This window comes from Nicotiana sylvestris, chromosome 8 (assembly GCF_000393655.2).
Source record: "Nicotiana sylvestris chromosome 8, ASM39365v2, whole genome shotgun sequence".
NCBI lineage: Eukaryota > Viridiplantae > Streptophyta > Magnoliopsida > Solanales > Solanaceae > Nicotiana > Nicotiana sylvestris.
This window is the reverse complement of record NC_091064.1, coordinates 144,648,970-144,662,312: the sequence shown is the minus strand read 5'-3', so window position 1 is coordinate 144,662,312 and position 13,343 is coordinate 144,648,970. Positions and strand designations below refer to the sequence as shown.

The following is a 13,343-nucleotide window of genomic DNA, read 5'->3' as shown; positions in this document are numbered from 1 at the left end:
TTTATTATTAAAATAGGCCAAGAAATGAATTTCAATTGGCCCAATGCTATATAGAAGAAAAGGGGTAATTTTGTTGTTTAAAGGTAAATGGACCAACTTTTATCTTTGATTCAATAAGGCCCAAAGTTGATACAATCTTAGCTCTTTACTTAGTTTGAGTTCATGACCATTAACTACATAGTCACAATTGTATAAACGCCCACTTTACAAAAATAGCCATTTTTGCAAATCCGGCAAAATGGCCAGATTCACAAAGATATTATCACAACATTCCTAGAAGCATATGTTGGCAGTGAAATTTCAGCAACTAAAACGAACTCATGCTATGTGTTATACACCTAAAGTCATTCATGACAAACTTAGCATTGTTACTCAGATATAATAGCTTGAAAACATGCTTAAAAAATCCATAAACGACTTACATATCACATTCAAAAACTTACAACTCAATATTCAAGTATTATGAAGGACTATATTCACATTATCACATGCTTGATACATAACAATAACATACAAGCTCTTTTGTTGTCAAACTATTCATCACATCAAACACATTTAAATGGTGCAACATGTTCAAGTTGTTCCCATTACTGAAAATACGTACATTACGAGTCTTAAAGGATTACCTGGTAGCAAAAGAATAAACAGTAGTTCAGCAACTAAAGCAACATTAAAACAGCAGCAAAACAACAGCAAATCCGTGTTAAAACAACCCGAAAACTTAGAGAGGGAACCCAGAAACGAACTCTAAAGAGTACTTATACTTTTTTAAAAGTTTGCACTCTAAGATTCAATCCCAAAGCTCACTATTTCAGCTTACTTTTCATGTGTTCAACTGCTGAATTGTTTTTTTGTTTTTGTGACAAAACAATTATAAAAAGTCCCCTCTGGAAGTGTGATGGAGTCCCCTCTATATATCAAAACAACCAGCTATTTCAAAAAATTAAAAATCAATCTTTTTGACAGATTTTTTTACAAAATCTGCTTTTAAATTCAAAATGCAAGACTTTCTAGTTCAAATCTTGTCAAGTATTTCAAACAAAATCTGCTCTCCACTATTCAAAGATAGACTTTATTCAAATAATGTCCAAAGGTCTACATTTTCTTACCAAACAATTTGACTTTTGAGTGTTGTACTCAAAGAGTCTTGAAGCAGTAAACAAACAACCAAACAAGTACCATATACTCTTAAGTATTTTTCATTACCTTACTTTTATCAATACAAAACTATTTTACTGCTTCAACAAGTGCAAAAACAGAAAATTTAACATTTTAAACTTCAAAAACTAATGCTAAAATAATTAATAATAGACAAAAAAAAATCTGAAAATTAAAAAAAAAAAAAAATCAGCCATGAAAAGAATAGTATTTTACCATTTTACACTTCAAAAGGCCGAAAAAATGGTGGTATGCCAAAGAGGGTGTTCCGGGAGGTCGCCGGAATTAGGCTGGATTTTGGTCACCGGATATTTGGGGTAGAATTGACATCAATAGCTAGGTCTTGAGGAGCTCTATCCATTGATGTAGGTATTTTGGGGTGGTAGTGGTTGGAGCTTCATGAATTTGGGCAAAAAAGTGACGGAAAAATTTCATAGATCTAAGATTCAAGGAGTTTGAGAGATTTTTTTAGGATTTGGTTTGGAGATATGGAAAGAGGAAGTTGTGGAGGTTACGTGGTGTGAATTTGGAGGTGTTTGGAGGTGGTTCGCCGATGGAGGCGATTTCTGGCAGGCGGCGGTGGGCAGAGCTGGGGCGGCGTAGAGAGAGTGAAGAGAGAGAGAAGAGAGAAGAAGGAGAGGGAAAGAAGAGAGAGGAAATAAGGGGGAAATGGGGAAATTTTTTAGGGATTTTAGGCTTTAAATACCTAGGATGAATATCAAACTAGGACCGTTGGATTAAATCAAGATGGGTGGATGAGATTGAATCTTGTCACTTAACCAAAGCGACGTAGTTTCAAGACAAAACTACGTCATTTTAAGCTCTTCTTGGCTGCCCCCTTTTGGACCGGGTTTGGGCTCTTTGGGCTCAAATTTTGGGCCAATTTTGGCTCAATTTTAATTAAATTACACTAGCCCAAAACCCACCCCATTTATCAAACCATTACTCAACTCTTAAAACCTATACATACACAAATAAGAATAAATACACACACACACACATACATATATTATATATATAAGGCGAAAATTAGGCATTTACACTAATAATACTGGTTTGGTTCATCAATTCTTCTTATTTAAGCTTAGTATTACTTGTATATTCACTAGTATTGGAATAAATCACATATCTTTAAAACCACAATTCATCTTTAATTGTTACACCCATTTTTTGAGGTAAACAGTTTGGCGCCCACAGTGGGGCTAAAGATAATAGTGATTGTTTTTGTGCTAGTTTTCTGATAACATGTGTTATTCTTTACACTTTTCTTGTCAAAGATTCTTTGATTTCAGGCTTAAACATGTCTAGCACACAGAATGCACCTATTCACGAGGACGAAGGTCATGGAGAAAGCAGCGGTATAGGGGTCGGTGTACCACCTATAAACCTTGAGGGGTGCCAAATATGGAGCCAGTTGATATCAGTTCGCACAATGCTCTAAACACGGACGCATGCACTGACCCCGTAAAGAATGCACACAGGGAAGCCCAACCCGATGGCCGAAGAACACGAGGAATGGAAGAAGGAGGAGTCAGCCTCTAGGTGATATTCGAAATATTGCAAGCCCAACAAGTCGCCATCGCTCAACTTCAGAGTCAGAATAGAACTTCAAACACAGCCGAACCAGTGAACACTCGACGTGCTGAACCAGCGCTAGAGATGCCCGATGAAAATTGCTCGAGGACTAACCCCACGACTATGAAAATGCCCAAAGAGCTAGCCAAAAGGATTGAGACCAGAGAAAAGAAAATTAAAGAAAATGACAAAAATATAGAGATATACAACTCAAGGGTCGATCAAATACCGGGAGCCCCTCCAATTTTGAAAGGACTAGACTCGAAGAAGTTCGTGCAAAAACCATTCCCCCAGAGTGCGGCTCCGAAGCCCATTCCTAAGAAGTTTCGGATGCTAGATATCTCGAAATACAACGGAACCATTGATCTTAACGAGCACATCACCACATATACTTGTTGCATAAAAGGAAATAATTTGGAAGACGATGAGATTGAATCTGTTTTGCTAAAAAGGTTTGGGGTCTGTCTAAAGGTGCCATGATCTAGTACCATAACCTTCCCCCGAAGTCCAATCAGAACGAGATGCTGAGGGAGTTTGTATCCTGTTTCCAATCAGAACGAATGGAGTTACCATGGTCTCCGATGACTGGGCCATACAAGCCTTCACTCAGGGGCTAAATGAACAAAGTTCGATAGCCTTAAAGCAGCTAAAGCAGAACTTGGTCGAGTATCACGCTGTGACTTGGGCGGATATGCATAACAGGTGCCAATCAAAAATTAGGGTCGAGGATGACCAATTGGGAGCCCCCTAGGGCTCAGTTTATCCAAGCAGGTTACTAGCAATAGAGTCAGGAAATGCAGACAGGGGGTCAAGATCGAATAAGGAAAGATATCAACCATACGCCAGGATCGAAGGAACATGTCAAAGCGTAACATACCTCAGAATGATCGAAGGGCAGATCGAGGTCAAAGTTCCCGGGGACTCATGAGAAATACCGGGTTTGATAGGCACTTGGGACCGGCAGAGGCGCCCAGATTATCGGAATATAACTTCAGCGTCGATTCCTCGGGGATCGTCTCAGCCATTGGCAAAATCAGAGATACTAGATGGCCCAAGCCTATACAGACTGATCCTTCTCAGAGGAACCCCAACTTGATGTGCAAATATCATGGTACTCATGGGCACAGGACCGAAGATTGCAAGCAGTTAAGGGAAGAAGTGGCTAGGTTATTCAATAAGGGCCACCTCCGAGAATTCCTAAGTGATCGAGCTAAGAACCACTTCAGGGAGAGAGATGCAGGCAGGAAGAATAAACCTGAAGAACCTCAACATGTCATTCACATGATCATCGGTGGAGTCGACGTCCCACAAGGACCTATATTCAAGCGTACCAAAGTGTCCATCACAAAGGAGAAATAGACTCGGGATTACATGCCCAAGGACACCTTCACATTCAGCGAGGAAGACATCGAGGCCTTATCTCAGCCTCACAACGATGCACTGGTAATTTCTATCCTTTTAAATAAAGTTCAAGTTAAACATGTTCTCGTGGATCCAGGTAGTTCGGCAAATATAATCCGGTCAAGGGTCATGGAGCAGCTCGGGTTGCTCGATCAAATCATACCAGCATCTCGAGTCTTGAATGGCTTTAACATGGCAAGTGAAACAACAAAGAGAGAAATCATCATCCTAATCAATGTGGCCGGAACCATACAAGATAGCAAATTTCATGTCATTGAAGGTGACATGAGGTATAATGCTTTGCTTGGAAGGCCGTGGATCCATAGCATGAGGGTGGTACCATCGACCCTCTATCAGATTATGAAGTTCCCAACAAAGGATGGCGTGAAAACAGTATATGGAGACAGCATGCAGCTAAGGAGATTTTTGCAATGCACGACTTGGCACCGGTGTCGGCACCATCCACATCGGAAAAGTCGAAGGACAAAGAAATGACCAAATAGCAATCACAGCCCGTGTCCTCGGTTGATCCCGGGGGACAAGTGTCCGATGAACAGGTTGCTGAGGAAGAAGAAGATTCTCTCACCCCCTGAACCTTCATTGCCCCCGAAGAATCGAATGCGACGAAGTCCACGGTCGAGGAACTCGAGCATGCCATATTGATCGAGCATATTCCAGAATGAAAGGTATACCTAGGGACGGGGTTAACCCCCGAACTCAGGAAAAAATTCATTCAATTTTTTATCGATAACATTGATTGTTTTGCCTGGTCTCACTTAGACATGACAGGAATCCCACCGGAGATAACTACCCATCGACTAAGTGTCAATCCCAGATTTAAACCGATGAAGCAAAAGAGGAGACCTCAGTCCGAGGTAAAGCATGCATTCATCAAAGAAGAGGTATCCAAACTTCTCAAAATAGGATCCATTAGGAATGTAAATTATCCCGAATGGCTAGCTAATGTAGTGGTAGTCCCTAAAAAGGGGAATAAACTTAGAATGTGTGTAGAATACATGGATTTGAACAAAGCATGTCCTAAAGATTCTTTCTCACTTCCCAACATCGATCGATTGATCGATGCTACGGCTAGCCATGAGATCCTTACCTTTCTCTATGCTTACTCCGGGTACAATCAGATTCAAATGAACCTGGAGGACCAGGAAAAGACTTTGTTCATCACGAAGTATGGTACATATTGCTATAATGTAATGCCTTCGGGCTAAAGAATGCAGGAGCCACGTATCAACGCCTAGTTAATAAAATGTTCGAACATCAAATAGGCAAATCTATGGAAGTTTATATTGATGACATGCTAGTTAAGTCCCTGCGCGCAGAGGACCATTTGCAGGTGACGTTCGATATCCTAAAAAAGTACAACATGAAGCTTAACCCTGAGAAATGTGCTTTCGGAGTTGGCTTGGGAAAGTTCTTGGGCTTCATGGTGTCGAACAGGGGATAGAGATCAACCCCGATAAAATCAAAGCCATCGAGGAGATCACCGTGGTGAACAATGTGAAAGTCATACAATGGCTGACCGGGAGGATAGCTGCCCTAGGCCGATTTATCTTGAGGTCATCAGATCGGAGCCATCATTTCTTTTCCCTACTCAAGAATAAAAACAACTTCGTATGGACTCCGGAATGCCAACAAGCCTTAGAAGAATTAAAACGGTATCTCTCGAGCCCACCCCTGCTCCATACTCCAAAGGAAGATGAAATGCTCTACTTGTATCTAGCCGTGTTCGAGGTGGCGGTAAGTGGCGTGTTGGTTCAGGAAGATCAAGGTACATAATTCCTTATATATTATGTGAGTCAGACCCTACGAGATGTTGAAACCAGGTACCCTATTTAGAAAAGTTAGCTTTTCCATTAATAAGCGCATCTAGGAAACTAAAACCATATTTTCAATGCCATCATATATGTGTGCTGACCACGTACCCACTTCGAAATGTCTTGCATAAACACGAATTATCGAACAGGTTGGCCAAATGGGCCATCAAACTTAGAGGATATGATATTGAATATCAGCCTCGAACGGCTACCAAGTCTCAAATTTTGGCGGACTTCGTGGCCGATTTCGCGCCTGCCCTTATGCCCGAAGTAGAAAAGGAACTTTTGTTAAAAACGAGTGGGGGGTATGGACCCTCTTCACAGACGGTGCCTCGAATGTAAAAGGGTCCGGGCTCGGCATCATTTTAATACCGCCTACGGGCAGTATCATTAGGCAATCTATCAAAACTTCTAAATTGACTAACAATGAGGCCGAGTATGAGGCCATGATTGCAGGTCTCGAACTAGCCAGGGGCCTTGGAGCAGAGGTCATCAAGGCAAAGTGTGACTCCCTTTTGGTAGTAAATCAAGTAAATGGAAGCTTCGAGGTTCGAGACGATCGACTGTAGAAGTACTTGGACAAACTTCAAGCAACATTGCATCGCTTCAAGGAATGGACACTGGATCATGTACCTCGAGAACAGAACAGCGAGGCTGATGCACTTGCAAACTTGGGGTCATCAGTTGAAGAAGATGACATCGTCCCGGGGACTGTCGTCCAACTATCGAAGTCGGTGGTCGAAGAAGGCCATGCAGAGATTAATTCAACAAGTCTAATGTGGGATTGGAGGAATAAGTACATCGACTACTTGAAGCACGGGTAGCTCCCCGCGGACCCAAAAGAGTCAAGAACACTTTGAACCAAAGCAGCAGATTCTCTCTCGATGAAAATAGAACGTTGTATAGAAGAACCTTCGATGGACCATTGGCAGTGTGCTTGGGACCCCGGGATACCTGTCACGCCTTGAACCTGGGGAGGCGTGGCTGGCACCCGGTGCCAAGCTGGCTCGAGCGAACCACTCCATAACTCATAATCATTCGATCAAAACTAGAACATATATAAGTTGAGTTGGCTAAAATCATTCCTTTTGTAGCTATCATGGGCCAAAATGGCCACAACTCATAATAAACAACTGTAAGTGGGCAACACTGAATCAATAAACTATCATTTCTAAAACTTGAATACATATGGGCCGTCAAGGCCTATGACATACTGTATAAACTGAACCTCTGTCTACAAAGCCTCTAAGAATATTAGACATAAAACAAGATAGGGCACCTTCTTGCCCATAAGACTGTAGCAAAACTCTAACACGATGACTTATAGACTCAACTGCACTCTGAATGAGGTGGAGTCTTACCGATCCTTCGCTGAATGCTAACCTCGTCTACCTTGAGGGTTCGTTAGACTGATTATCTATACATGCAGGCATGAATGCAGCGTTCCTAACGAAAGGACGTCAGTACAAATAATGTACTAAGTATGTAAGACATGTAAATCAATATATAAAGGACATGAAAGAAACATGGAGTACATGGTTTAACCTGTAAGTCTGGATAACTCTGTATATTATTTAATACTTATAGTATCATGCATATGCGTATGAATGTCATGTCGTGCATAAGTGAAAAGGAAAGCAGTTGAATTATGTCAAGTGCCAACTAAGGAATATGTCAACTAAGGAAAGAAGTTGAATCCAATATTCTAAATGAAGCCAACAAGGAAACAAAGAAACATTTATCTGTATATATGGAAAGAGAGATTCTCCAAGACCAATTCAAGCCATTGAAGACTCTTTTTCAATTTCTCTCTTGTAGCCGTTGGGTCTGCTTTGGAATTACTTTTTCTTGCCTTTTTCATTTCCAATCTCTTGTGTATATAATATGATATCTTTTATGTTAGAAAACACAGAAAAAGAATGAGATTATTATATATTCAAATCTCTTCATGGTATTAGATCCCTCACAAGAGATTGGAACAAGCAAAACTCTTATGGCTAATTCTAACCAACAAGTGCAAGAACTTTCTCTTTCTCTTCAAACTTTGCACCAGTGTACTAGTCTCATCTCATTGAAACTAGACACTTCAAACTTCTTACTTTGGCGTTCTCAAATAGAACCTTTGATTCGGAGCATTGAATTAGAACATCACCTTACCAATGAAAGCAAGCCGAAAAAAGAAATCACTGGGGACGACGGAAAGGCTGCTCCAAATCCGCAGTACCTTACCTGGATCAACAATGATGGCTTGCTAAGGGCTTTGTTACTAAGAAACATAGAGATAGAGATTCTAATGTCGTTGGAAAACATCCAAACGGCACATCAGGTATGGCAATCTATTAAGAATTAGATTCTCCCTACTACGATTGAAAAAGAACAACTTTTGAATGAAAAATTGATATCCCTTAAAAAGGGAAAAATGTATCTTGATGAATACCTTAAGAAGTTCAAAGGCTTATGTGATAGCTTGACTGCAATTAAAAAGCCAATGGACGATACAAGTAAAATATTTCAACTAGCTAGGGGTCTTGATGCTAAATATAAGGATTTTCAAACTGCTCGAACTGCTATGTTAGCAAAAAGACCCTTATCCTACTTATAATCAGTTTGTTGTAGCCTTGCAAACTCATGAACAGATAATGATTAATGAAAGCAAGGAGAAAGATCATTTGCAACCTCACCATGAACAAGCTTTTGTCGGACAAAGAGGAAGAGGACAACATCGTGGTGGGGGAAGGTTTAACTCGAGAGGACGAGGCTTTGCTCCAGCAGCGCGCCATGGTAATTACAGTGCTATGCCAAATTTTAATGATAAAATACCATACCAGCCGAAGGAAACTAATTATAGTGTCGATCCGCATCAACAAAAGAAAGAACAAGCTATCATTTGCCAAATTTGCGGTAAAACTAATCACTCAACCTTGGAATGTTGGAATCGGTTTGGCCATTCTTTTCAACCTGAAGACCAACTTCATAAGGCTCTTGCTGCAATGAAATTAGAACATGAAGATTCTTCACTCTATGCCGATTCAGGAACGATAACTCGCATCCTAAACAATCCAGGTAAACTTGCCAAAACTACTCTATATAAGGGCAATGGATATATATTTATAGGAAATGCTGAAAGCCTTCCCATTTCTCATATTGGTGAAGGACAACTTAAAGCCAAAAATGGTAGCTTAAGTCTGAAAAATATTCTCATTGTTCCTGATATAAAGAAAAATTTACTCTCTGTTGGACCGTTGAATTTTTTGCTAATGATTTTGTGGTTAAGTCTCAACATGGCAGGATACTTGCTAAAGGATGCAAAAAGGGAGGACTTTATGCTCTTGGAGAAATAAATCAACAAGCTCTCCTTGACTTTAAGAATAAATCTTTGCAAAATATTTGGCACAAAAGGATGGGACATCCCTATTTGCGATATCTAAAGATTCTAAAGTCAAAAAATTTGATAAATATTTCGAGTTGGGAAAAACGTCCAGCAGTTTCAAGTAGTTGTCAAATGGGAAAAAGTTATCGAATTTCCTTTTCATTATCAAATAACATTTTCAAAATGTCCATTAGATAAACTACATTATGATTTATGGGTCCAACACCCATCTTATCCTGTCAACATTTTAAATATTATGTTGTTATTGTCGATGACTGTACGAAATACACATGGTTGTTTCTATTGAGAAAAAAATCCGATTTCCTTAAAATATTTCTTAATTTTCAAAAAATGGTAGAAAATCAGTTTGAGCATAAAATAAAAGTTCTTCAAAGTGACGGAGGCAGAGAATTTTTTTCCACTGATTTTAAAAATCATCTTATTAACTATGGAATTCATCACCAATTTTCATGTCCAAACACAGCTGAGCAAAATGGTGTGGCAGAAAGGAAACATTGTCATATTGTAGAAACAGGACTCACGCTACTTTTTCAAGCTTGCTTACCCATCAAATATTGGGTGGATGCTTTCCTTACATCTGTTTATCTCATAAATCGTATGCCTTCTCAATCACTGAATATGGAAAGTTCATTCTTTAAATTATTCAATCACCATCCTGACTATGGTAGTTTGAGAATTTTTGGTTGCAAGTGTTTTCCCTACCTTAGAGACTATGGAAAGAACAAATTCTCTAAGAAGACATATCCATGCATCTTTTTGGGATATAGTCTTATTCATAAAGGATACAAATGTTTGGATCCTTCTACAAATAAGATTTATTTATCTAGACATGTTGTCTTTTATGAAACTATTTTTCCTTGTGCCCCTAACAAAGAAAGTATATTGCAGGAGAATTTTGAGGTCACAATATTTTCCGACACTGATTCTTGGATGCAAAAAGGGAAGAACAAATCTCAAAAGGAAAGCTCCGACGAAAAGATAAATGACCTCCATATGGAAAAAGGGGAGGAACACATCGTACTGGATGACATCATGACAATTGATGATGCATATATCATGCCAGCTATACCTCCCGACAACAATAAAGATCATAGTCAAGCTGAAAATATTGAAGCTAGCCCTACAAATGATACCGAGAATAACAACACTAACTCTATCAATGTTAATGATTTACCTGATTTGAGTATTAGTCTAACCATTGATTTGAATTCATCTTCTATAGGTTCAAGTCTTGATGTGACACAAACAAATAGGCATCATATGATAACTCGTCAAAAACTTGATACTCAGCCTGATCTTGACCCTATATTGGCTGAAAGCATTCAACAGCATCGAGAAAAGCGGATATATAAAGCCTTGACCACTACCATGACCACTTCAGTACTAAAAAGTGTTAAAACGGCTCCCACTATCCCATATTGGCGTGAAGCCATGCTTGAAGAGCTCCAAGCACTCCACACCAACCAAACATGGACCATTGTTTCTCGACCATATAATGCTAATATATATAGATCTAATTGGATTTTTCGCATCAAGCATAGAGAAGATGGATCGATCGAAAGATTCAAAGCTAGATTAGTTGCACAAGGATACAAACAAATTGAAGGAGTGGATTATGAAGAAACATACTTCCCAATAGTCAAGGCCACAACGATTCGGCTTGTTCTTGCAGTTGCACTGTCACAAAAATGGACAATGTGACAACTAGATGTCAAGAATGCCTTTCTTCATGGCTACCTCAAGGAGACAATTTACATGGAACAACCTTCTGGATTTAAGGATCCTCAACATCCAAACCATGTCTACAAACTGCACAAGTCAATCTATGATCTTAAACAAGCTCCTAGAGCGTGGTTTGATCGTTTATCAAAATTTCTTATTTATATTGGGTTTAAATGCAGTCAAGCTGATCCTTCTCTCTTTACATTACATAAAGAAAATATTGTTGTACTAATGTTAATTTATGTTGATGATATTGTTCTCACAAGAAATAATGATATATTTTTAGAGAATCTTATCAAGAAACTACAATCTGAATTATCTCTCAAGGATCTTGGCCAACTTCATTACTTCCTTGGTCTCGAAGTTCAATATTTCCCTGGAGGAATCACTATTTCCCAAAGTAGGTACGCAAAGGAACTACGAGATCGAGCCAAGCCCACAAATTGTTCTCACTTCAATACTCCCATGGCATTAAAATCACTGCCGTCACCTGAAGACTCAAACCATTGATTCAACAGAGTGTCAAAGCTTAGTAGGTGCTCTCCAATACCTCACCTACACTCGACCTGACATTGTGCAGTCAACAAAGTCTGCAACCATCTCCAACATCCGACGGAAGAGCATATGAGAGCCGTCAAAAGAATTCTTCGATATCTAAAAGGAACAACAGACTATGGCCTTAAATTCCTTTCTCAAAGTCCATTCAAACTTTATGGTTATTGTGATGCAGATTGGGCAGGTTGTTCGGATACAAGGATAAGTACTTCAGGTTTTTGCATATATCTAGGTGCTAATTGTATTTCATGGTCCCCCAAAAAACAACCAACAGTGTTTTGATCTAGCACAGAAGCAGAATATCGATCCATGGCATCTACGACGGCTAAATTAGTTTGGATAACTTTTCTCCTTCGAGACATTGGTATTCCACTACATCACTCACCTCAGCTTTTTGTGATAATAAAAGTGCATTGTATATGTCAATTAATACAATATTTCATGCTCGAGCCAAGCATATTAAGATAGACTATCACTTCGTTCGAGAAAAGGTTGCTCTTGGCGCACTCACCACACGATATATTTCCTCTGAGTTTCAAATCGCAAATATATTTACTAAACCTCTTCCAAAGCTTCCTTTCTGATCATTTTGAGCCAAGCTAGGAGTACATTCAATCATTACCTCCAACTTAAAAAAAGGTGAAAATTAAAGTAGTTGATTTATGTCAAGTGTCAACTAAGGAATATGTCAACTAAAGAAAGAAGTTGAATACAATATTCTGAATGAAGCCAACAAGGAAACAAAGAAACGTTTATCTATACATATGAAAAGAGAGATTCTCCAAGAGCAATTCAAGCCATTGAAGACTTTTTTCCAATTTCTCTCTTGTAGCCGTTGGGTCTGCTTTGGAATTACTTTTCCTTGCCTTTTTCATTTCCAATCTCTTGTGTATATAATATGATATCTTGTATGTTAGAGAACACAGAACAGGAATGAGATTATTATATGTTCAAATCTCTTCCATGTTTCATAACATCATCAGGCCTTTGAGGGCATCCTATCATATCATTTCGGCCATTGTGCGCAAAGTCATCAACGTATACCAACTAATTAGGTGGTGGTGTGTATATAACGCCGTAACCTTTTCCCATATCCCATATATATATATATATATATGTAACGCCGTCTAAGTCATATTATAGCCACTGTGGGTAACATCATCATCGTATACCAGCTTATCAGGTGGTGGCGCGTATATAACGTCGTAACCCTTTCCCATATCCCATATACATATATATACGCGTATATATTGCCGTCTGAGTCATGGGTAAATGTGCATGTATAAATGCATGAAATGCATAAAAAACGTCAATCAACTCTCTTGGAATGTTATACGACCATTATCGAACTACTTGAATGTCACGACCCTAGTTCGCCCTCCGTGAACTATCGTGACGGCACCTAGTCACTACGACTAGGTAATCCTAACAAATGCGGAAAAAAATAATTGCGGAAAGAAAATAATTAAAAACCGTGATAACAAAATGAATCAGTGTTTAAGATGTAGTCGGTCATATAAAAGTACAAGAATCTCAACTTAACACTCCCAAAATCTGGAAACCCATGAATCACAAGCTAAGAGATTATATAAAAAGCTCTAACTCCAGAAATGTCTATCAACAAGGAAAATACAGAAGGGCTATACTAGTACTGAGAATAGAAAGGGACTCTTCGGTCTACAGACGCGGCAGATATACCTCGGAGTCTC

General features: G+C 39.2%; 1 long non-coding RNA gene across 1 annotated transcript; it reads right to left on the bottom strand.

Annotated features, from left to right (window-relative positions):
• Positions 1-395: 395 nt before the first annotated feature.
• Positions 396-1,828, bottom strand: LOC138876499 (uncharacterized). Its single transcript, XR_011401803.1, has 2 exons — positions 1,375-1,828; positions 396-626 (listed from the first exon to the last, which is right to left on the bottom strand). It is a non-coding gene; the product is annotated as an uncharacterized lncRNA (long non-coding RNA).
• Between the last annotated feature and the right edge of the window lie 11,515 nt (positions 1,829-13,343).